This window comes from Galeopterus variegatus, unplaced genomic scaffold (genome assembly GCF_000696425.1).
Source record: "Galeopterus variegatus unplaced genomic scaffold, G_variegatus-3.0.2 Scaffold1406, whole genome shotgun sequence".
Lineage (NCBI taxonomy): Eukaryota > Metazoa > Chordata > Mammalia > Dermoptera > Cynocephalidae > Galeopterus > Galeopterus variegatus.
In genome coordinates, this window is record NW_007727517.1 from 127015 (window position 1) to 152209 (window position 25195).

Genomic DNA, 25195 nt, shown 5'->3' on the forward strand with positions numbered 1-25195 from the left:
AGGAAGGAAGGAAGGAAGGAAGGAAGGAAGGAAGGAAGGAAGGAAGGAAGGAAGGAAGGAAGGAAGGAAGGAAGGAAGGAAGGAACCACAACAATACATTGAACGTTCAGAAAAAGAAAACAAACCTAAGGATACTAGAGATGGGAGGGAGGGAGGGAGGGGGTTTGGGAAGTGATAGGTTGGGTAAAGGGCACGTAGAAATATTACAATTTGTAAAAATGAATAGGCTAATAATAAATAAAAATTTTAAGAAAAAGATAATACAAATCCTTTCATGAACTTTTTGAAGACCTCTGGTATCTGATAAGGGACTTGTATCCAGAATGTATAAAGAAATCTTATAACTCAATAATAAAAAGATAAACAACACAATTAAAAATGGGCAAAAGATCTGAACAGACACTTCTCTAAAGAAGCTGTATGAAAGGCCAATAAACACATGAAAAGATGGTCATCTTTAGAGAAAAGATGGTGTTTGTCTTTAGAGAAATGAGAATCAAAACTATGATGAGATACCACCTCAACCCCCCTAGATGGCTATAATAAAAAGGAAGACAATAGTAAGTGTGGTCTGTATGTGGAGAAATTGGAACATTCATGTATTGCTTGTGGGATTTTAAAATGATGTAGTCACTTCAGAACACAGTTTGGCAGTTCATCAAAAGGTTAACAATTAAGTTACCATATGACCCAGCACTTATACCCTGTATTAGTCCATTTTTGTGTTGCTATAACAGAATACCTGAGACTGGGTAATTTATAAAGAACAGAGGTTTATTTGGCACTTGACTCTGGGACAGCTGCATCTGGTGTGGGCCTCAGGCTGCTTCTACTCATGGCAGAAAGTGGCAGGCAGCTGGTGGGTACAAGCAGATCACATGGTGAGAGGAAGCAAGAGAGAGAGGGGAGGTGCCAGGGTCTTTTAAACAACCAGCTGTCACAGAAACTAATAGAGCAAGAATTCAGTCATTAATACCCCCTCCCCGAGGGAGAGCATTAATCCACTCATGAGGGATCCGCCCTCATGACTCAATCAGTTTCCCACACTGCCACCTTGGGGATCAAATTTCCACATGAGTTCTGGGAGGACAATACATCCAAACCCCATCATACCCCTATGTACATACCCAAGAAAAATGAGAACACATGTCCAAACAAACACTTGTACATCAATGTTCATAGCAGCATTATCTATAATAGCCAAAAGTGGAAACACCCAAATGTCCCTCAGGTAATGAATGGATAGGTAAAATGTGGTGTATCCATATGATGAAGTATTATTCATCCTTAAAAAGGAATGAAGTACCAATACATGCTACAACATGGATAAACCTTGAAAACATTATGCTGAGTGAGGGAAACCATTTACAAAAGACCGTGTTTCCATTTACTTGAAATGTCCAGAATAGGCAAATCTCTAGAGACAGAAATTAGATTAGTGGTTGCTTAGGGCTGGGGGTTGTGGGTGGGGAAGAGAGAGGGTGAAAGCTAGTGGGTTTGGGGTTTCTTTTAGGGGAAAGGAAAACTAAAATTAGTTTGTAGTCTGGTAAATGTACCCCCCCCCAAAAAAATCAGATTCTACACTTTCAATGGGTGAACTGTATGTGAATTGTATTGCAAGTTTTAAAACACACATACACACACACCGTGGGATTTATAGTTTTTCCTTAAAGATGTTAAAAATATCATCTAGAAGACTCATTTCAAATATTATTTATTTGATAGTATATTGTAATGTGCTGCTTTTATTTTAGAACTTCATGGAAGAGAATGTGCTATAGATTATATTCTGTCTGCAAACAGACGTAAAAAAGTTACAAAAATAAAACCAAAAATAAAGGGCACCTTCATTAAGATCAGAAATAATAATATTAGACAAAGAAAGGCCCCAGAAGGTGGAGACATTATTTCTTAAATACTGCGTGGCTTTTTCATCACTTAAAGCTCCTTTTCTACCACAGGTGAAAAGGCTTTGCTTGTTGTTTGATTCCTTCCCTGCTAGACCCTCTGGCCTCAAGAATATATGCTCTGTTCCTGTGAATAAACCTGCATTTTATATTTTTGCTGCACACCTAGGAAAGTAGAGTGATATGTGTTGCCCGGGCAGGTGGCCATAGTGTTTCCCACCACCTGCCCCTGCCCTGTACGTGTATCCCATGGGACATCAAACAAGGAAGAACCAGAGTTTTTACTGCCTCCCTTGGGGTCAGCCCTGTCCCAGCCCTCCTTGAGAGAGGAACAGGCTGACTCCAGTCATTCCCATTCCCTCTCCTGCAGCCAACAGGAACTTAACGAAATAATAACTGGTGGGAATGAACCAGAAACCTGTCAGATGATCCTTCCATGGTGTGGTTGCTTCAACCCAACTTTAGTCTTGGGTGTGAGAGAATGATTCAGATGTAATTAACAACAAAAACAACCACAAAAGTTTCAAAATTGTTAATGAACCTGAAGTCCATTATAGTTTCAAAACTGATGTTTTGGGCTTTCCCAATACTGTGTTGCTTGTTTTATTATCAATTCACTCAGCAAACATAAATTGAGGCCCTACCAAGGACTGGCCCTTATATTACAGCTGGGGTTACAGAGAGGATTAACCGTTTGCCTGTTGGGGGAGCCAGACAGTTTCTGTGATACGTGATAAATAGGAGAGCCACAGAGTGTTGGGACCCAGAGATGGGAGATACAGTCTCTACCTAGGAAATGGTTCAGTGAGGAGGCAACATTTAAGCTGAGTTTTGAAGGGTGAATAGGATTTTGCCAGGCAGCAAAGGAGTTAGGGGAGGCCTATGGGAACGGTAGGTCAGACAGAGAAAGTGGCAAGCATGTGAAGGGGCTCAGCTGTCTGAAGGGGCTTCGTGTGATCAGGGCCAGAGCCTAGGACAAGCGCAAGGTGGAGCAGGCTGGAGGTGAGAGGTAGGTCTCAGGGCAGTTTGTGAGAGACTTTGAATAGCATGTTAAGGGGTTTCAACAGCATCCGGCGAGCAGCAGGCAGCCAGCACAGTCTCTATATAGAAGAGCAGTGGGATTAGGTTTGGTTTTTAGGAAGTCACCTCTGGTGGCAGTGGAAACTTTTGATTGTTGTCTGCTGTGCATCACACACAAATACATGACTAAAATGCCATGCCTCCCAAGGAGAAGCAGAAATGCTCACTACGCCCATCTTGCTCTGTCCATCCTCAGTTTACATCTTTACTGTGTGTATTCTGTGTTTCCCAAGTTCTCTTCCAAGTCACTCATTTAGAACTTGGAAGTTATTTCCTCTTAGAACTAGTGGCCTTCACAAAGTCTTATGTGACCCATATGCCATCTGAGATGTGTCAGCCTCTCTGTGGAACCCAATCCGTGAGGGGGTCTGGGCTTAGGAAGCCACTTCTTGGGAAGTGGATTTGGAATTCTAACTGGCCACAGTAGGAGCAGATCTCCCCTTTCTATGCCAGGAAAAGGCCTCTGCGGCTCTTGGCTTGTCGCCATCAACCTCAGGGTGGCAAGGGAGGCGGGGAGACAGGCGCCTCGGGAAGAGTTAAAGGATGGCCTGAATTTGGCAGAAAGCAGGGCCAGAGCCAGCTGTGGGTGCAGCTACAATGCAGCCGCGTTTGTCTTTGGAGCTTCCTACCACTTTCCTTTTCCAGCATCCTCCCTTCCTTCCTCCCCGTCCCCAGCTTTTCTGCTGCCTTCCGCCTGTCCAGAGCCTACGCCCGTGCAGGCCTGCCCTCCAAAACAACTAACATGATCTCATTCCCTCACTCTGTTCTTTCATCTCTCCCAGCCTGGCTTCAGCCACAGGCAGGATGCCTGGGAGGAGGAGTGAGCCCGTGGTTGACACATCAGAGCTCCTCCTGTGGGAGGGTTGCGGTTGAAACCTGCTTGGAGGAGATGATAATAAGACCTGCCACATGTGAAGTGTGTGCTATGCACCAGGCCTGTGCCAAGTGTATTACGTGCATTATTTTGCTTAGTCCACACTCTCCTGCTATGACTAGTAGGTATTTTTGTCCCCATTTTACAGAGGAGGAAACTGAGGCTCATAGAGGTTAAATATGTAAATAACATGCCTAGCGAGTTACAGAGTTAGGATTTGAACCCAGATCTTTCTCTCTTTGGAGGACCCTACTACTCTTGGAATTTTATGGATCCCAGTCCTGGAACTCTTGGTTCTAAGAACTTAGAGCTGAAGAAGTGTTGGGAGCAAGGAGCTGGCTATTTATCCCACCCAGGACTGGATACAGAAGCCTCGGTGCTGACTCACAGCTATTTTACCTTCCAGGTTTTCTCTCCACCCTCCTGACAGTAAACCCAGCAGTGAATGAGTTTTAGCTGTGCAAACGAAATGCTAATTACAATCATTTATACATAATTACTACGCAGCACCATGATGATTACACGTATCCATGCCTGTGTCAGAGTAGCTTTAGTCTTCATTTTATTTGGTTGTACTAAGTTCTGTTCATGTGTTGCCAGCTTTCACAGTTCATTGATCACATGTGTCATCTTAAACTTGTAACTTATAAAAGCAGTGAGAACCTGAAGTGGGAGGCATGGTAGGAAAGGCAGTTTGGGAGCGAAGAGGCTTGGAGGGCATCCTGTGGGCACTCAGGAGCCTGGAAGTCATTGGAAGAGGGAAGGAGCCTGGACACGGTCAGTTTGGGTGCAGTGGGCAGGTTGATTAATATGAGACAGATTGGTGGCTGGAGATTGTCTATCGGAATACAGGTAGTGAAGCATCATAGGAAAGCATTCTGCTCGGATTTAGAAACCCAAGTTTGTAATCGCATCTCTAGTGTTTAGGAGCTCTGACCTCAGACATATGCTTTAACCTCCCTGGGTGACTATTTCCTTATCCAGATTATTTTATTTGATTTTTAAGCTTCTTCTAGTCCCCAAATTCCATAATTTCCAGACAGTCGGAATGGTCATGCAAAGGATGGACTGTGAGAGAGATTGAAAATGAATCAAAAGGACTCCCAGATAGTCATATAATTGCTCTATATTCCTTTCCGTATATAAATTATTTCATCAGTGTTAAATTTTTAAGTATTAAGAATAGAAATGATATGTAAGAAGAGTCCCCCCACTAGAAAATGTAGGAAGGTAAAAATGGGTCCATTTGTTTATCATGTCCCAAATTTTAGTTCTTTCTGCTACTGTTGCAGCAAGATCCAGGGAAAAGGATGTGCCCAGGTGTTTAATTTCACATTTGGGGATGGGATTTTCTTGGGTACAGTTTGCCAAGTTAGAACCCTTTTTATTGGACAAAGGCCTCCTGGAGAGTTGTAATAATTAAGGTAGTGCAGGGTGCTGTAATTAATAACCCCCTAAATATCAGTTTAGTACAATGGAAATGTATTTTCACTCTTGTATAGCCTAATTTTGGCATCAAAGAAAGGTAGGGAAGACTCTGCTTAAGGCAGTTAGTTATTCAGAGACTCCAGCTGATAGAGACTACACTCAACACATGATTTCCAAGGACATCCTGGCTGTCAACCTCTAATTAGTATATGGGGAGGAGAGAGAGAATGAATTGCTTGGGAGAGTTTTTAGGGCCGGGCCTGGGTGTGATATATATTACTTCTGTTTACAGTTCGTTGGCCAGAACTCTGTTATATAGCTACAGCAAATTGTAAAGGGAAATATTGGGAAATGTAGCCTAGCTGTGTGCCCAGGAGAGAAGGGTGTTTGGTAAGTAGTCTCTGCCACAGCAGCTGTATTTGAATAACAGCTCTGCTGAGCCCTAGAATTCACAGGGTCAGGCCCAACTTCTTGAAATTTCAAGTCTGCCTCTTGGGTATGCTCAAGGCAAGTGGCTCAAGTATGACCTACACTTCACACATTCTGGACAATGCAAGGCACCCCACAAACATTTGGTAGATATTAATGATGGCAATTTACATTCCAACACTATTTTGTTCATATGAAACTCCTCTTTGGTTCAGGTTTCACTTTTCCCTATATTTTAGTCAATTTTTCTTGACCTTAGAAGGGTTCTTAACTTTCCTAGTTTTGCCAAGGCAACTCTAAAAAGAAATCTTTAAAAATGACATCTGTAACAGGTTTATGGTCAAGGTTAAATTGATCCCATGCTTAGGTTCAAAAACAGATGACATGTTAGATTAAAAGAAAATGCACATACCTTCATCCAGGCTACATAGTCAAACCCAGAATGTGATCAAGAAAACCAGATAGAAAAACACTATCGAGCCAAATTAAAAGGGACAGAAAGTGGGTAATTTTGTGATCATAGTTGCCTATTGCAGCTGTACAAACCAAGCTAACGAGATGATGATGTAATCTCTTGTTGCGAAGAATTACGTGATTTCCCATGAGATTAAGCATGAATTTGCAACCCTGTGTTTAGGGTCTAGATAGTGCCTCTTCTCTCTCCCTAACTCTAAGATAATTATTAGAATTGAATTTCTGAATTGAATGACTTATAGGGGTAAGCTCAATCCTTTTAAAATTTGGAATCCTCTAAAAAATTTACCCTTAATGTTCATATTACAGTCCAATAACAAAAAAGCTGCCTATTGATATAATTCCTAATGTCTGGATGGTTTCATAATGTATCCTTTGTAGCAGTATTCTTCGTGCAGTGCTTCTTGAATAGCTATTACATAGGCTGTTGGAAGAATCTGTATGAAATAGAACATCTCTTTTCTATAGTAGGGATTTGAGGTGTTTTTTTTAAAAGTTGCAGGTAGAATAAAATTTCCTCACTTTGTATTTTATAATCATTAAACAGTGATTGAGAGGCTGCTGCATGTTGGATACTAGGGCTACAAAGAGTTATAAAATGCAGTCTACATAAAATGCAGAACATTAGCATTATTCCTGAGTGTTTCTTTAAAGAATCTAATCTTTAATCTTTTAAGAACTGTGTTCCATAGAACATATGCAAAACATGTGTTGAATCCACCTTCTCAAAAAGTCAAGGTGGCTGTGCTTTAGATGGTATGACAAAGAACCACATATGTGACAGTTCTGGTCTTCCTATGGGTTTTAAATCTTCTAGTGAGCACGCCCCATGAGGGAGAGATGTGAAGTCTTCTCTGTCTTCCTTTGTATCCGCAGCACTCAGCTTCAGACCAGACATCATGCGTGCTCAATAAATAATTATTGAGTACACGGAGCCTTACTTGTAATAGGTCACAGTGTATTTTAGATTTAGAATAAAGAGTTTAGTAGACACCATTTAATTTGTATCATATAAGAAGCACATTGATTTTTGCTTTCCTTCAATACCATTCACTTCTTTCATAATTGAGTACTATCCAAGATCATAACTTTTCTTCCTGTTTCTAGTTGTTTCTCACTAGACATAGACTAGGCAAGCTATATACGTTTGTTGTTTTGATTCATTTATGTGAGATTTTTATCCAAAGGTGGCCAGAAAAAGGAAATAAGTAAAACTTATTTTAGTCTTTGGCATCTGGCTGATGGAAAAGTTGAAACTAAAATAACTTGTATGAACCTAGCAAAAAGGGACATGGTTGGTATACTAAATGATGGATATGTAAGTTTCCATTTATCGAATGCTAGCAATAGACATCATCCCATTGGATCCTCACCACAGTCCTGGATGAAAGGTGGAGCTTTTTGTGTTTTTGTTTTTTTCAGTCCCCACATTATTAAAGGGAAAACTGAGGCTCTGATCAAGTGACTTCCCTGTAACTCAGAGCTAATGCATGTTGGATTTAACTGTTAAAACCTAGACAACTGACTCCAAATTCCTTTCCTTTCCTCTCCATCAGGCTGTGTTACAAGTTACTTGTAGTTTTATTTATCTTTGCTTTCTGATACCTATGGTTTTTAATAAGCAAAAATTTTCTATATGCATATAATTATTAATTTATTTTCATATCTATTTGCATATGGTGATGTTTTAAAAATATTTATCAGATCATCTCAGTCTCTGTCTTAAAAATCTTCTTAGAAAGGAATCTAGACACCTTACCTGAGCCTGGATTTTGCTTACACCTTGGCCTTTATGTCATAGATCTCTTCCTTGTACTCACTCTGCTTAGCTACATGGGCCTTTTTGTTGTCCCTTGAATATACCAAGCCCTCTCCTGCCTCAAGGCCTTTCTGCTAATTATTCAGTCTTCCTGGAATGCTTGTCCTCAAATTTCTCCTTGGCTAATACCTTCGTATCATTCAGCTTTTTTCTCAAATGTTACCTCCCAGGGCAGCCTTCTGACCACCCAGTTAAAGTACCACCTGCATGACCTGCTACTATGCTGGTCTTCCCCGCACTCACGCCATCTGAAACTGTCTTCTCATTTATTTACTTGTTTGTTTTCTGTTCCCCCCACCGCCCCACCCACTCACCTGCTCAAAGATGATAAATTCCAAAGAGCAAGAACTTTGCTTGTCTTGGTCACTGTTGCCCTCCCTGTGCCTAGAATAGTGTGCAGCACACAGCAAGCACTTGACGAAGAATTGTTGGATGAACAAATATCTGAAAATAATTCCTCCTAATTTGCTCTTACGTCTCTGATATTTTTTGTTTTCTTAATTTTTGTTTGTAGTTGTAGGTATATTTAGCACAAAATGGAACAGTACGAATGCCTAATATTTTTGTAGTGTAGAATTATGCCAGTTTTCCAGAAATATCTTTTGATGAATACAAAGATGACCTGTTGTCCGATAAGGAGGGAAAACTACCTGCTAAGGCCTTCTAGCTATAGAGTGTGGGAAGCATAGACCACAGGCAGGAAATTGCGTAGAGCTCTGCTGAGTGGAGGTTTTCTGCCAGTGAATGCCAGCCTCCTTTTCTCTGGAATTCCTGGAAGTTGTAGACCGTCCATAGACAGAACTTGGACCTGATGTGTCTTACACTTAATGATTTTCCAACAGACACTCTCTTCCATTTTCCTCTTATTCCCACTTAGTGTTGATATTATCCTATTGTATTTAGAGAGTGTGGGCTTGGGTTTTTGATTTTGTTTTTTTGTTTTGTTTTGTTTTGTTTTGTTTTGTGCTTTGAGGACACATACTGAAGCTGGACTTTCTTTTTTTTTTTTTTTTCCTTTTTGTCTTTTTCCGTATCCGGCAACGGATCGCAACCCTCAGTGTCGCCCCCGTACCGGACTGGGACCAGCAACGGGATCGCAACCCTCGGCGTTGCTCCCGTGCCTCGCTCAGCCAGTGAGCATGAAGCTGGACTTTCTAATGCACCCAATTGTGATATAAAGTGACTGGACTTAGAGGTGAAGACTGTCCCAGACGTGCTATAAACTAGCTATGCATGTCCCTAGGAAAGTTTTTGCTTCTGTTTGGGGCTGAATTTTTCCTTTTACAAAAGTGGTGGACAAATATGTGACCTGTCTGTACAGGGGCAGGATTTTGGGGGGAATAATGCATCTCAGAAGGTAAATGAGTATAAATATCATCATCAACATCATCACTTTAAAGCATGTCATCAATAAGTATTTATTTAAATTTTAATTTACATAGGAGGGCAATAGTGGTTTCTAATAAAATTGCAAGTAAATATCTTTAAGTCTGACTCATAGTTGCATTGTTGAACATCTCATCTGATTCTTAATACATGTGAAAAAAGTACTCAGTTTAATGCAAGATACAAGATAAGCGGGTGTTGGGCATTTCTACAGTGTGAATTCAATGTTGTCTTTTAACGATGTGTACTGTAAACTGTACAGAATTAAGGAAATGTTTACATGAAAAATAATACATCTGCCTCAATCTTGAAAATATTCCAAATATTTAAGAGCACTATGGCTTTTTATTTTTAATTTATGGTAAAACATTTCATTTCATAGTTTTTTGTTGTTCTTTTAATTAACATCTAGCATTAAAGTGTTATTTATTTATACAACTTCATGTGATAGGAGAGATTCTGCCATATAATTCTATAAAAAATGAATATAATGAAATATTTAAGACCATTTAAAAAATCTAAACACATATAAAAGAGGAGTTGGTGGAGCCATCATTACTAGAAACATTAATATAGTTCTTAAATATAGAAGACAAAAGGGTGCCTCTTTAAAAGAAAAATTTTAAATTATGAATTTTGGGGTAAGGTGTTTTGTTCTTTTTTCTACTTTGACTAATTAGCAATAAGGCTCAGGTATCTGGTAGCAATCGTATTTCATTAGAGAAATCTAAAATTATTAGAGAAAGCAGCTATCTGAAATGCTGTGAATTGAATTATTATAAATAACTACACACATAGAGAAACATTTATAGTGAAGCTATTATGTGCCAGGCTCTGTGCTGGCTTTTTACATATTTCGTCACATTGAGGCTGCATTGGCACCTATGCAATTGGTACCATTATATTTCCATGTTAGAGTTGAGGAAACTGAGGCTAATGGACCTGCCCAGAGTAACACCTCTAGTGAACGGCTGAGCTGTTCTTTGAATTCAGTTGGACTCCAGAGCCGGTGCTCTCACTCACTCTGCTGGCTCCGTATCAGTCTGTAGTCCACAACTCTTAAAAAGGACGTAGTTCCATGTGCATTGGTAAGGCGTGCTCTCCAAGGTCAATTGTCTAACCTCCGAGATATATATATATATATATTTTTGTCTTTTTTCCGTGTCCGGCAACGGATCGCAACCCTCAGTGTTGCCCCCGTACCGGACCGGGGACCGGCAACGGGATTGCAACCCTTGGTGTTGCTCCCGCGCCTCGCTCAGCCAGTGAGCGGGAACCGGTCTGTATGTGGGATCCGAACCCTCGGTCGGGAGCACCGCCGCGCTTCCCAAGCGGCGCACTATCCAGTGCGCCACCGGGCCGGCCCCCGAGATATATTTTTGAGTGAAAAAAGGTGTGTATGCTACACCTGTCTTTTTAAAAAATATGATATGTGTTTTTTATAAAATTTTTTCTGGAAAGTCTTTCAAATTGCCTTCAGGGAACAGGCTGGGGCCCAGTGGTACAGGGGTGACAGCAAGACTCACCTTTTTTTACTGTTTATCTTTTTGATTCCTTTCGAATTGCCAACACTATACACAAATAGTATTTTAAAAATCAGTTTAAAATGACACTGTTAAGAACTGTGAGAAAAGTGATGTATGTTAAGAACTTTGTACATTTAAAAACTTGGCTTTGGAGACATCTGATCTGTGCATTTTCAACCAGAAGATACTGGATATTAACACCACCTGAGATAGTGCACAGGTCTCAGGCGGGGCCGCTCATCAGCTTTGGAGAAATTAGCATCACCAGGGCTCAGTTTTCTGAACTTTAAATGAGAAGAGTGAATAAGTTGCCTTCCAACTTTAAAAACCAATAATTCCAAAGTAAGTCCAAAAGTAAGTAAGTAATTCCAAAGAAGTACTTTTTAAAAAAAGATTAAACTCATGATGAAAACTAAGTGGACTCATGAGAAGAGCAACCATCTTGGCTTCCACTGGGCAAAAAGGCCCCTGCCACTCTGAAGATTACCTGTTGGTGGCAGCACGTTGGAATTGCAGTGAACGTTACCAAGAGCAAGCAATTAGTCTTTGGTGCCAAAACAGAATATCCTGTCTGTCACAGCACTGTAGGGACATTTCTCAATATATTCATATGTAGTGGTGTCAAAATCAAATAGATGCTAAACTCAAGACTAATTATTAAACTATTTCAAATAATTTTTATTACGGACCTGTAGAACTCTATCAAGCATAGGTCCTTCAGAATTTACTGTGGTCTTGGATTGCATGAATTCTAACAGAGGTCAGCAAAGTTTTTGTGTAAAGGGCCAAATAGTAAAAATTGTATGCTTTGGGGGCCACACGTTCTCCATTGTAACTGCTCAACTCTGCGGTTGTGGCACAAAAGTAGCTGTAGACAATATGTAAATGAATGGGCATGGCTGTGTTTCAGAACTTTATTTACAAAAACAGGTGTTGGGCCAGATTTGGCCCATGGGTCATAATTTGCTGACTCTTGAATTTTAATAAACTCCTGCCCTATGTTTATCTTTGCATAGTATCTTGAGACAAGATACCTGATTGACTCTGTAATTCCTGAATGTGGAAATAAATGCTTTTCTTCTTCAGCCCCTTCATTTTAATGATCCCTTTATAAATATTTTGCAAATCACTGTCCCCCATTACACTGATGCTAACCATTTATTAGTTTTCCGAGTGGCCTTCCTTGTTTCTTTTCACTCTGAATTTATATTTCCTGAAGACAAGCAGTTATAGTTGTTTCTCATGCATCCCTTGTTTGTAATACCATTTTTACATGATTCCAACCTTTACCTTGAAAATATTTTGCTCAAATATCTTTTGTACCTAGGGAATCATGGTCAGCCTTATTTAAAATCTTTAGGATATGATTGGTTAACCTCTTGCTAAACATAGTCTTCCCTTTTTTAAGTGAAGCTCAACCACATTTAACAAGCCACTCTCCTCAAAGAGCAAATAGGGTCTAGAGGTAGAATTTGTCTTGGTAAATCGCTTGCAAAGATAGGTGTTGTCTCTGAGCTTAGCGTATCTCTGGAGGGACCCCTGATTTAGCAGAATTGGCAACAAGCCTTATCTTCATTGTAATACCTGGCTCCAATTCTAGACAATTCCCTTCCAACCCTAATCCAGCTCCCATCTTTGTCCTTTCCCTTGAAGCAGCTCCCAGTCTCTACCCTTTCTTCTCTCCCAACATTTCCTAATTCTAAAACTTCACCTGCCATGGACAGACCTGATATTGGCAAAGTTCTTCACTTATACACCCAAAGGCTGATAGATTATTGAGATTTACTACATGTTTTAAATTTACTGCTTTTCCTATTCAGCAATTTAGCTGTAGTCCCGGATAAGGTGATTTGTGTGATCCATCTTGCTTTACGTCTCACTTGACATTCTGCCTTTTTCATGACAGGTTGCTGAATGCTATAAAGCCAGGACTTGTTAAAAAGATCAATAGATTGCCTACCCCCATTGCAGGATTGGTGAGTATCCAAAATTGAGATTTATTTTCCAATATTCCTTTGCTCTAACCTAAGGGTCATGACAGTACCATTTATTACAGTTTTCTCCCGCAATATATATCCCACTTGAATGAGAATGCATTGAATCCATTAAACTAAGAGGTCACTTAAAAATGAAAGATTGCAGTGTTGCCTAAATGGCATCTTAATCTTTGTTTGTATTTTTCCCATGAGTGATAAGGACCTTCATTCTTAAGGAGGTAAATTTGTTTTGGAGTGAGAGGCTGATAATTAGGTTGACCCCAGGGGAGAAACGTGATTTTAATTACACTTTTTTCATTTCAGTTCCTCACTGCATTCCCCTGGAATGGAGGGTAAAGAAGGTAGAGAGAATTTTAGGAGAAAGCAGTACTTTCAGAGTAAATTGCTGTTTTCTATATTAAAAATCTACTTGGGTTTAAATACCACATTTGTAGACCAACTATTCTAAAGACATAATGGGGCACTATGGTGATCTAATGTCATCTGGAGAACTGTTTAAGCAAAGCCTTTGCCCTTTGAACCAGCCCATGTAAAAATCTCTAGAACTCACGTGTTCACATGTGGTCAGAAGCAGGGAGGTTTTTTCCATGCATTGATGTTTTATAATTCTTGACAACTAATTTTAATTGTCTTAATTGTTTAATGTTCTGTGCCTTTTGTACGGAAAAAAGAAAAAGGTAGAAGATCAGGAAGACAACTAAATCATGGTTCTGGAGGGAACTTGCATATGTGCACACACACCTGTGCATACACATGTACACACACACACGACACACAAAGCAGAGGATGTTTGTGGCCTGGTGATGACTAACTGATCATTTACATTGTGACCGCCTTCTGTACATGTGGTATTGCAGAAAACAATGAAAATCATGTCGAGAATTTAGGTGGCATCTTATGTAGACCTTACTGATTGTTGTTAAAAAGTTTCTAAGTCATATCACGATGACTAATTGAAATTAGATGTGACAAAAAATCAATTGTGATTGAGAACCATAGGGGTTCTGGTAGGAAGGAACGTGTTTTTTAGTAAGTTGGAGGAAGTGAATGTTCTCTTTATTTTAAGAATTGCTATTTCTATGGATGCATTTTATTTCCCATATTGGCTGGTAGTGAGCTGGTGACTAATCATTCAAAATTCTTCCAATTTTCTTTGTCAGGATTATGTATCCAAGCAAGTTAATACATAGATAGATAGATAAATTTGGAAGAAATGGATTTGAATAATTTTATAAAATAAATGATCGACCAATATATAGGTATTATATATATATCATATATGTTAATGTGAACATATATTAGTTTTTAAAAAACTTTTTATGTAATCCATTTCTTCCAGATGTTAAAGCCATGGTCTTAATGATCTTGAAAAATATGTGTTTGGCCCCAAGCCTGTGGCATCCCCTGACTTTGGAGCTCTGGGTTTTAATGTTATAGGAACAAAACGTGCAGCAGAGGGTCAAGGAAGGCCCCTGGTATAGGAGAAAAAGAGTTAATACATGAGAGAGATAAAAATCAGCTCTGGTGAAATATACTTTGGGGAGTAATATTTTGAACAACTGTTGTTAAAAGTTTGAAAGTAAAGGCCTATAAATTGTTTAATATTCATGTTAAGACACTGTGGCTTTAAGTAATTAATTGCCCATGATCAAACTTACCAATACCTATAATGGGTCCAAAGGACATAAGGTGTCCTAGCAATGCACTAAGAAGCCATTATTCTGAGGAAACAATCCAGGTCCAAATTCAGGGACGTACTGCAAAACAGCTGGCCTGTACTCTTTAACATTGTCCGTGTCATTAAAGATACTTCCCCCATCAGCAAAAGGCTGGAAAACTGTTGTGGATTAAAGGTGACTATGAAGATATGACAGCCCAATGCAGTGTATGATCTTTGACTGGGACAAAGAAACTAAAATAGACATTATTGGGACAATTGGAATTTGAGTACAAATTGAATATTTCAGTGTTGAATTTTCTGCATGTAATAACTGTCTTGTGTATATATGGGAATAGTCTTGATCTTAGGAGGTATATATGCTGGAGTACTTACAGATGAAATGCAACGATGTGTACAACTTATCCTCAAAACGTTCAGCAAAAATAAGTCTGTACATATAATGTAAAATTTTATATACATGTGGAGGTAGAAATATATATGAAAGAAGAAAGGAAGGAATAACAGAGGAAGGAAGGAAATGTGACAAAATTTTGGATCTAGATAAAGGATATACAAGTGTCTTGGTACTATTCTTGCTACTTTCTGGTAGTTTTGAAATTTTTCATTATAAAACATTGGGGATTAAAAAAAATTAATTCTGGTTTTTGGGGGGGAACCTCAAATAAGTAGTAGATCTGAAGATGGCCATCTTGGGTTAATAGAGATGAAGGCTTTTTTGGGAGGGTGTTTTCACACAACATTTTCTTCTTTCTGATATCCATGACAGTCAGTAAAGGGCGACAGAGTATCCTTTTAAAGACTTTTAGGTTGGTTTATACTTTGTTGAGGAGTTGACAGGCCACTGACCATCTGTTGATGAAGTCTGCAGTAGCAGCGGCCGTAGAGATCTGAGAAGTGTGGCCAGAGGGTTTTCCATGCCCGGAACCCATGCCTGTGTGTCTTAATGGCCTGGTGTTGAGAAGCCAATCCATTCAGATGGCCCCAGCTGCTTGACTTGAAGATAAATAGAAAAGTGTGTTTTTACATAGCAATTCCAAATTATAAACACATGTAGATTTACAAAGGCATGAATGAATAGGTGTATTTTAGCCCCTGAGTTGAGCTGTAGTTACAAAAAATTCAGTGGCGAAGGTGTTAAAACAAAGTAGTTGAAAATCATTTCCTGGCAAGAATGCAAAGACCCTGGATCTGGGTCTGTGTTTCTTCTGTAACGATAGCTGACACAGGAAGCCACGCGGTGACTGCCTGCAGATGCTTGCATTCTTTTTTAGGTGTTAGTGACACTGCTAGCTGTTGCTGGAGAGAAAGACCTCAAATTTAGGTCTTGGCCTACCAAAGACTTTGAAAAATGCTCCCCTTCAGTCTGCCAGCTCGTCAGTGTTGCACAATCAAGCCACATCTTGAAACTCAATTTTATGGTCATTAGAGATCATGCTAAATGTTGTTTCATCCCAGAAGCATTGGGCTTTGTGCAGAAGGTATGAATGTGTGAAATCCTTGCTTACGGCAGCAGCTCGGGGTTAAGTTTTTCTTGTCCAGATTTTAATTGTAACAGCTGTTGTGTGTGTGTGTGTGTGTGCGCGCGTGCACACATGTGAAGTGTAATCGGAAATAGATGATATTTGGGGATTCTGCCCTTGAGTGCTAAACCTTCATAGAGTTGTCATGAAATATTTGTTTGATCTTGCATGTGAGTCCCTGAGGATGAAAGCAATCTGAGAAAAAGAGAATTTTTCAGATGGAAGGACATCTTAGGTATATTTGTTTTACAGATCAGGACATGTAAGGAGGAAGTTATTTGCCCAAGATTAGACAAACAGTAAATGCTGAGATGGATCCCAAGCCACCCTTCTCCTTGGTTCCCAGTTGAAGATGGAACCCATGTTAATGTCAGATTATTTTATCTATTTTGAGAAAGAGGAGAAGGCAAAGACTCACTTTTTAAAGTTCATCTCTTTTTTTCTTGCATTTGGCCAATACCTTCAAAATACTGTCACTGTGTCTTCCTGGACTCTGTGAAAGACCTCACTTCACGGAATCCCCCAGCCTGATGAATGGTGGAAATTTAACTCTAGCTGAAGTTTGGTAGGATAGAGCTGGAGTGTGACTGGAAGAATTATCCTACCGTTTAGTAACCCTAACCCACTCAGAAACTTATTCTTTGGAAAAGGGATGTATTTTTCTCTAATTGAAGATAAAATTTCAAATATGGTTAGGGCTGAGCTTCCTGAAATGGATAAAAATGCAAGTTTCCATAAACTCTGCGGACTTTAGGAAGCTTTCAAAAGGTATCTGCTTTATTTTATGAAATTGATGCCAGAACAGTGACATTTCATTGTTTGAGGGAGTCAGAGTAGGGGAAATGATGAAAAGGCTATAAAGATTTCCACATTATGAGAAGATTAAAAATATTGATTTGGAAAAAAGGTAGACATACGAAGCTGTTGAAAACTGAGTAGCAGGAGTGAAAAGCCTTTATGCAAACTTCATCTTTTTAGAAAGATAACGCAATAAATTTGGGTCCCAGGTGTTTGGGGTGTCTGCCTGCCAAGAAAAGGTTTCCTGCAAGCTCTGTCCAGAGATTAGCTCTTGTGTGCTCTGCTCATCTTTATCAATGTCTTATATTTTAGTTTTATATTCCATGACGTCCTTTAGAATTTCTAGAACCTGCACCTTCCCTTCAACAGGTTATCTTATAGTTTACCTAAAAAAACTGGTCAAATTTCTGTTCTTTGCCTCTGTCTCTCTTCCAGTTAAAATTATTGTTTTAGGCCAAGAGGGAGGCCATGAGTGTAAGCCCCCATAGTGATAGCCCTCACATGTTAAATACCTGCCTGTTGAACCTGGTGTAGCTGGTACAGTGCTAGATTATCCTTCCTAATCTTTGCAAAGAAGTAAATTACCAGCTTTCCAACTAATAAGAGGCAGAGTTGAGATTTGAACCTGGTGTGCCCAACTCTGGGATCTGTACCTTTCCTACTGTATAAGGCCTACTCCGTTAGGCCTTATAATATATAATTGAATCTCAACACTTTCCAAACATCTGTTTGGAAGCATCAATCTCTAAGGAGATCTTATATGTTTCTAGAAGAAAGCCTCTCACCCTTCTTATTTAAGACCTATTAATTTAACCAAATAGAGGCAGTGGTCTATTTTATGAGCAAAATGCACTCTAAATGTAATATTTCGACTATCACCTCTGTAAAATCAAGCTCCATGAGGCCACACCTCAAGCATCATAGTCAATGAAACACCAGTCTGGCAGCCGATAGTAGGAAAGCATTAAAAATCTTTCCTGAAGTCTTTAAAAAAGGAATGTCACAGAGTGATTGCATTCATAACATATAGCAAAATTTCCTTGAATGCCTTCCTCTCTCTCTCTGACTTTCTCTCTCTACACACACACAGTTGCACACTCACACACAAATCTCACACTTGCCAACTCTCCCACAGTTCTCCCCACCCCCAATGACCTAGAATCTTCCAGTCTCACACCGTGCTAGTTTTTACTCTTTTGCTTCTTACTCTTTTCTCTGCTATTACAACGGTTTGCCTTTTCCAGTGCAAATCAATCCAGCTAGACTGAGCTCTCTTTTACCCATGATTCTGACACTGGACAACAAAGACTGAGGGACAGGCAGATGCAGAATTCACCTTCATGGTGGGAGAGGAGGAGTGACTTGGAATACCACCCTCCTGTGTTTTTCTTGCTAGTCTTTGCTCTCTGTGGTGGTTGCATGGTACGATCAGGGGTCTCTGGGAGTCATCCTGCTGTTCTTTGGGGGACAAGTAAAAACTGCTAGCTGAGCAATGTGCTGTGTGAAGGAGGCACATTTTACTGATGGAAATGAATAGACCTTGTAAAGTATCTCAGCCAAAATGGAATTTAATGGCACGCTTTCTTTTGTCCTCATCCCTGGCAAGTATGAGAAACCTCAGTTGTGTTCCCACAGCACACACAGAAGGAATGCTCACTTTGCTGCTCTTGAGTCTGCTGCCAAAGCTAAACCAAAGTAGGAGGGATGGTTAGCATCTTAGTAGGTTTAGACACAAAAGAGAACAGACTGTCGGGAATAACAACAAAACGCATGAGGTTTTTGGTACTTTCAACCCTGCCTTCAGTTGAATGTACCAAAGTTGAATGGTGGAATATGAACCCAGGGGGCTTTTTGTTTATTTGATTCCTTGCAAGTCAATATGGCTTGTGTGCTGCTAGTTGTAACAACCTCCACTGGTAACTTGTAAAAGTAAAAATCATCCCATGTCCCGTCCCTCATCTTCTCAAATTACTTTAAGTGCCCCCCCCACTGCGTGTGGAATAACATCCAAACACCTCAGAAAGTCATTAAAAGCTCTTCCTGAGCCAAAGTAACATTTGGCTTATCTTTCTCTATGTATGAGGGTACTTCAAAAAGATTTGTGGAAAAATGGAATCTTTCCATGAACTTTTTGAAGACACCTCGTATATCACTCTCAGGAACCAGAACTACATCTAATTTTATGACCTAAATCAAAAGAGTTGGCTGCATCGTGAATCCAGTGATAAAAGTGTATCTGTTGGTGAGAGTGGTTCTTTACTGTGAGTTGGACAGGGTGGAGGGGAATTCTGATACCCATTGTAACAGGCAGGGTTTTGGTTGGTCACAGATGTGCTTGGGTCAGACCAACAAGTTAGTCCCCTGGTACGTCTTTATTGGGTACTTGGGAAGGCTTGATAAGAGTTCTTGTCCATCCACTCATACAATGCTTATTATCTCCTGTCTGTTTTTCTTATTTAATGAGTGTATTAGTTATCCATTGCTGGATAACAAATTACCCCAAAACTTAGTGGTTTAAAACAACAACATTTATTATCTCATAGTTCCTTTGGGTCAGGAATCTGAGCTGGGTCCCTAGTTCAGGGTCCTTGGGACAGGGTATCTCACAAGGCTGCATTCAAGGTACTGGTTGGTGTCATTTCAAGACCCGATTGGGGAAGGATCCTCTTTTAAGCTTACTCATGTGAATATTGGCAGGATTCAGTTTCTCAAAGGCTGTTGGCCAAAGCAATTCTTAGTTCCTTGCCACATGGGCCTTACCATAGAGCAGTTTACAAGGTTGCAGTTTGTTTCTTCATACTGAGCAAGCATGAAGAACCTGAGAGAAACAGACAGACAGAGACAGAGAGAGAGAGAGAATAAACATGATGTAAGTCACAGTCCTTTATATCTCTGAAGTGACATTTTATCACTTCTACCATATTCTATTAATGAAAAGCAAGTCAGTAGGTCCAATCCATGTTCAAGGGGAGGAGATTACAAAAGGGCCTAAATTCCAGGAGGAAGGGATCTCTGGGAACTATTGAGAAGTTGCCCACCATAGTGAATGAAATGGTTGTATTAATCTATTGAGAAATCAGGGCATAGATTTCTTATTCTCCTGAAAATGTGTCCCTTATAGTGATAGGACTATAAAGATAACACAGTTTTCCTTGGCCAGTCTCTCTTGTGTGCCATCCAAGGTCTGTCTCCCAGTTTTCCTTTGCATACATTCACCAACGAGATGGTATGTTCTCTCTTGCTTTCCATGTGAAAATCCACTTACAATTCAAGACATAGTTCTTGCCTTTTAGGGAATCACCTTCTAGGAGACAAATATACGAGATCTAATAAGGTAGACTGTGAAATGTGAATGAAAAGCCTCTTCTACCCCCTGATATTCTTGTTATGCAAGGAGGATCACGCAAGAAATTCTGATTTGAGATTAAGAACTTTGGAAGAAGTGGGATTTCAACAGGGCATCCATGAATAGTGAAGACCATTGGAGTTGGAGGAAGGACATTCTTGATTTAGTGCATGGAATGAGAAAGACTCTGAACCAGAAGAACCTGGTCTTGTTTGGGAGGGGTTATTATTTGCTATGACTGCAGCTGGAACTCAGGGTCCCTGAGGGAAGTCCATGCCTGGGAAAGTGAAACAGGAATAGTAAGTTGAGACCAGAAATGCCATATGGAGGTGTTTGGGCTCGTTTTGTATGCAGTAAAAGCCACTGGAAACAAGGGAATCTTGCATTCCAGATAACTGGAATGGGCATGTGGAAAACCGATGATGGCAAGAGAACAGCAGTAAAGGTCAAGTAGAAGGCAAGTGGTCCAGATGAGAGGCAATGAGCACCCAAACCGTGGTAAAAGCAGTGGGAGTGCAGTTGAGGAGACAGGATTTATTTTTCACCGAATGTAATGTGCCATCAGTTATGAGACACACCATTTTTAAAAAGTATAACAAGAAAAGTAAAAAAGTAAAAAAAAAAGCTGCCAATTCACTTATAACTCAATGCTAGGACACTAATAATAGAAAGACACATCTTTATTTCAGAGGTGAAAAAAAGCATACGTCTTAGAAATGATGAAATACAGCAAATAATCTTAGGAAGATGACATCTGTATTTTGGACTTGAGCAACTTGGAGGATGCTGATGCCATTAATAGGCATTATGGGAGTAGGGGGATAGGAAATGGGCTCCAAGAGAGAAGATGAATTCTCTTTTGGACATAGTGAGCTGGTTATCTGTAAGAGATATTTATGTGCAGATGTCTGGCAGAAATGTTGGTGTGGAACTCAGGGAAAAAGTTATAAAAAATTGGACTAGATTAATGAATGAATCATTTTGAAGTTAAATCCTTATGCTTAAGTATATATGAAGGCAAACTATTTATTTTTCTATAACCACAAGCTTTGAAGTTCCCCTCCCACTCCCTCACCAAATTGTAGCCTTTGGAGTGTTTGATCTACATTAGCAGGGACTGGGGGAAGGAGGGAGGGTGATAAAAGGAGTTTGATACCACAAGAGAAGTCACTAGCAATTGCACTTAGATTTGAAAATCATGACAGTGACTTAGAAAGATTGTCATATAATATAATTCATTGAGATATACTATCCGCCCAATCTCATGCCCTGGAGCCTTCTCTACTCCTTGATATTTTAATCTTAGAACTGGTGAGTGTATTAGTTTGTTCTGGCTGCCATAGCAAAGTCCCATAGACTGGATGGCTTAAACAGCGGAAATTTATTTTCTCACAATTCTGGAAGCTACGAATCCAAGATCAAGGTGTGAGCTGGGCTGATTTCTTCTGAGGCCTCTCTTCTTGGCTTGGAGATGGCCATCTTCTCCCTGTGTCTTCACATGGTTTTTCCTCCGTGCATGTCTGTGTCCACATTTTCTCTTTTTATATGGACACAGTCATATTGGATCAGGGCCCAACCAGATGACCTGATATAATTTAATTACCTCTTTAAAGTCAAATACAGTCACATCTGAGTTACAGAGGATTAGGACTTCAACACATGACTTGGAGTGGGGTGGGCGGGGATACAATTTAGCCCAAAGTGGTGGGTAAGCAAGCCAAGCATTTAAATTCTTATTCACATGTGTTATGAATGCCTAGACTTGCTAAGCTGAAGTCTAATATCCTCTTCATGCACCACAAATCATTTTTCCAAGCTTGTTTCCTTAATTATTTTGTGTCTCTGAAGAGGTGCAAGGTTATATATAGCAGTGCTGTAAGCTTTTTTTTCCCCCCTTAGGTTTTTTCACCTTCCTGTCCCTGAAAAAAAATGCCATTCTTTGAAGAAAGAAACTGCTTGTTCTCCCTTATCTTTCGTTGAATGGCGTTTAGCAGAATTTGTGACATTACATCAGTTCCTCACATTTTCCCCTTAGGAACCGACCTTCAGTTAGCAACTCTGAGGAAAAAATATATAATAGCAGGAAATACATGTTTCAGCCTAAGTCTTACTTCTTTTTTTCATACTCATAGCTTACCTAAAGAAGAAATTTTTGTGGATCTTACTCTTAGCATGTACTCTAAACCCAGATTTGTAGGGATTCTATTTGACAACAGGAAAAAAATTCACCAAATATTTGAAAGTGTCATATGAAAGAGGACACCATGCTAGGCTGAAACAGCACTTCTCTTAAAATGTCCCTTCCTCTGAGATTGTTTTCGTAGGAAGTTTTTCTTGGCAAGCATTTCAAAAGAATTTGCTAGACTCCTCTCGTAATTAGCAGGCTTGCTGTTAGAATGTTAGGTCTACCCTCATCTTGAGTGGGTACAAAAAATAGTTTCCCTCTCTGTCATTCTCTCTACAGTATAAAATACTGGATTCCTGGGTAAATAGTTTGATATTTATCTTTTCTAAAATTTAGCTGTATTCAGGTTGAAGTTTTGATTTGATTTAAACATAAATTGTTTAAAAATAAGATCGATGTGACATTGTGAGAATGGTATATACCTTAGCAGTCTTCCTCACAAAAACCCATAACCCCAGTCTAACCATGAAAAGAAGTATCAGAGAACCCCAAATTGAGGAACATTCTACAAAATACCTGACCAGCACTCTTCAAAACTGTCAAGGTCATCAAAAACTAGGCAAGTCTGGGGGCCGGCCCGGTGGCGCACTGGATAGTGCACCGCTTGGGAAGCGCGGCGGCGCTCCCGCCCGAGGGTTCAGATCCCACATACAGACCGGTTCCCGCTCACTGGCTGAGCGAGGCGCGGGAGCAACACCGAGGGTTGCGATCCCGTTGCCGGTCCTCGGTCCGGTACGGGGGCAACACTGAGGGTTGCGATCCGTTGCCGGACACGGAAAAAGACAAAAAAAAAAAAAAAAAACTAGGCAAGTCTGAAAAACAAGGAAAGTTCAGAGGAAGCTATTATGTCTAAATACAATGTAAGATGCAGGATATAGGTTATACTGGTACTCTCTGTATTAACTTTGCAACTCTTTATAAATCTGAAAGCTATTCTAAAATAAAGGTTTGCTTTAAAATGGAATGAATTACAATAAAGATAAAAGACAGTATAATGCAAGGAAACTATGAAGTAGAGAAGGAAACACACGTTATTAATAAATATTAAATGTCAGCCTACCATTTGATGTATTGCTATCAATAAATGGCAGGATACCCGTGAGTCAGTTGGTATATCAATCTAATAAATTTTTGTAAATGATGAATTGGTTGTAAACACTGTGTTTTATAGCATTTGGAAATTCCAAATGGTAAATCCACACACGATGTCTCTACTCACATATTTCAGGATCCTGTTTTTAGAATCTGCACAAAGAAATATTTCATGTCCTGTAGGGAGTTTAATCAAAAGCAACAGGTGGAAAATGGCTTTTGCAGTAGCATGAATGGCTATAATCATAAATACGGAGATCTTAGAATTATACCAGCAGAAGACTATAAACACATTAATCACTCAGCAGTGCAGAAATTCCATTCTCAGATGTCATCTCAATTTCAGGCACAAAGATTTAATGCTTCCATTTAAATTCAGAACACTGAATGGATATGATGATCCTTTATTTTCATGGGGATTCATGGAGTGAGTTCGCCAATTTCCTCATCTATAAAATGTGGTTGATAAATCTCATCTCAGCATTGTGGAATTAAATGAGACGATATATGTAAAATGCCTAATATGGTAGATAGTACATAGTATGTTTTCCATAAATGGTAGCTATGCTTATTATTTATTATGCTCATGATTATTATGATGGCCTTAGCATTCCAGAACGAGAAGCCGTTTAGAAATTCATTTTTGAAACACCATTATTTTACAAATGAGTAAACTGAGGCTCAGAAGGCAGTGACTTGCCCAGGGTTGGGCAGCTACTTTATTCCACAGTTGGGACTTAATGCTTGTCCCCCAGGTCCCACTTGGGCACTTCTACCAGACAGTATTGCAAGCCCACTGCATGCTAGGGCTGTCACAAAGCTGTCCTGCAGAGTTACATTCGAGCATCTCTCCCTCTTGGGATGCTATTCCCCTTCAGAGGGAGCAGATTTCTCCGCCTCCCTCCCCAATAGGTGTGGCAATCAGCTCTGTCCCAGTTAGTTCCCTTTCCCTGCATCAGCATTCCAGCTGCTGCAGCCTGCTCCTGGGCAGAGCAGGGCTTTGCTGTGGTGAGGACTGTTTGGGGAAAGGGAACGCAGGGCAGATGCCCCTCCCACCTCCCAGCCTGGGCATGCTAGAGGTCAGTGCAGAGGGCGAGGACATGTGGGGTAAGTGCAACCCATTCTGACAAAAACACGTTTATGGGTGTCCATGGAGGAAGGAAGGAAGCTACTTAGATTTTAACCCTTGGTAAATTTTTTAAAAAGTTACTTTTTATGCACTTACGAGATGGCTAAAATAATATCAAAATTATTTTCCTGTGGATTCACCTTGTCTCCTGATATTTTTACCACATGTTGCTTTTCATTAAACTCTTTTTATTCTCTAAGGACAACATTATTTTTTTCTTTTCTGGTATGTGGTAGGAGACACATAGCCACATTAGTTTGGTCAAAATAAAGGGGATTTGCAAGAATTTTGTGAGTGACAAGCAACTCTGCTGTGTTTTACAGACTGATTTGCACAGCACACTGTCCCCCCGCGGCGCGTGGTGCCATGAGGAAACGTGACAGCGTCCGTAGAAGGTGCTGTGTCACCTGAGCCCCCTCTCACATTCTGCTCTCGATTCCACCACCCTGTTTGCTTCCTAAAAATCTCCATTTCTTAAAATGAGGAGGGAAAGAAGTGAAGAGAAAGTTGGGGGGGGGGGGGGG

The 25195-nt window shown here is 40.0% G+C and overlaps 1 protein-coding gene across 1 annotated transcript in view; it reads left to right on the forward strand.

Moving 5' to 3' along the window:
• Positions 1-25195, forward strand: part of LOC103593755 (LIM and calponin homology domains-containing protein 1) — a 144238-nt gene that overhangs the window by 18258 nt on the left and 100785 nt on the right. The window contains exon 2 of the mRNA XM_008576808.1: positions 12830-12899. The gene's annotated coding sequence lies outside the window, so the exon portion shown is untranslated. The remainder of the gene's footprint in view (positions 1-12829; positions 12900-25195) is intronic.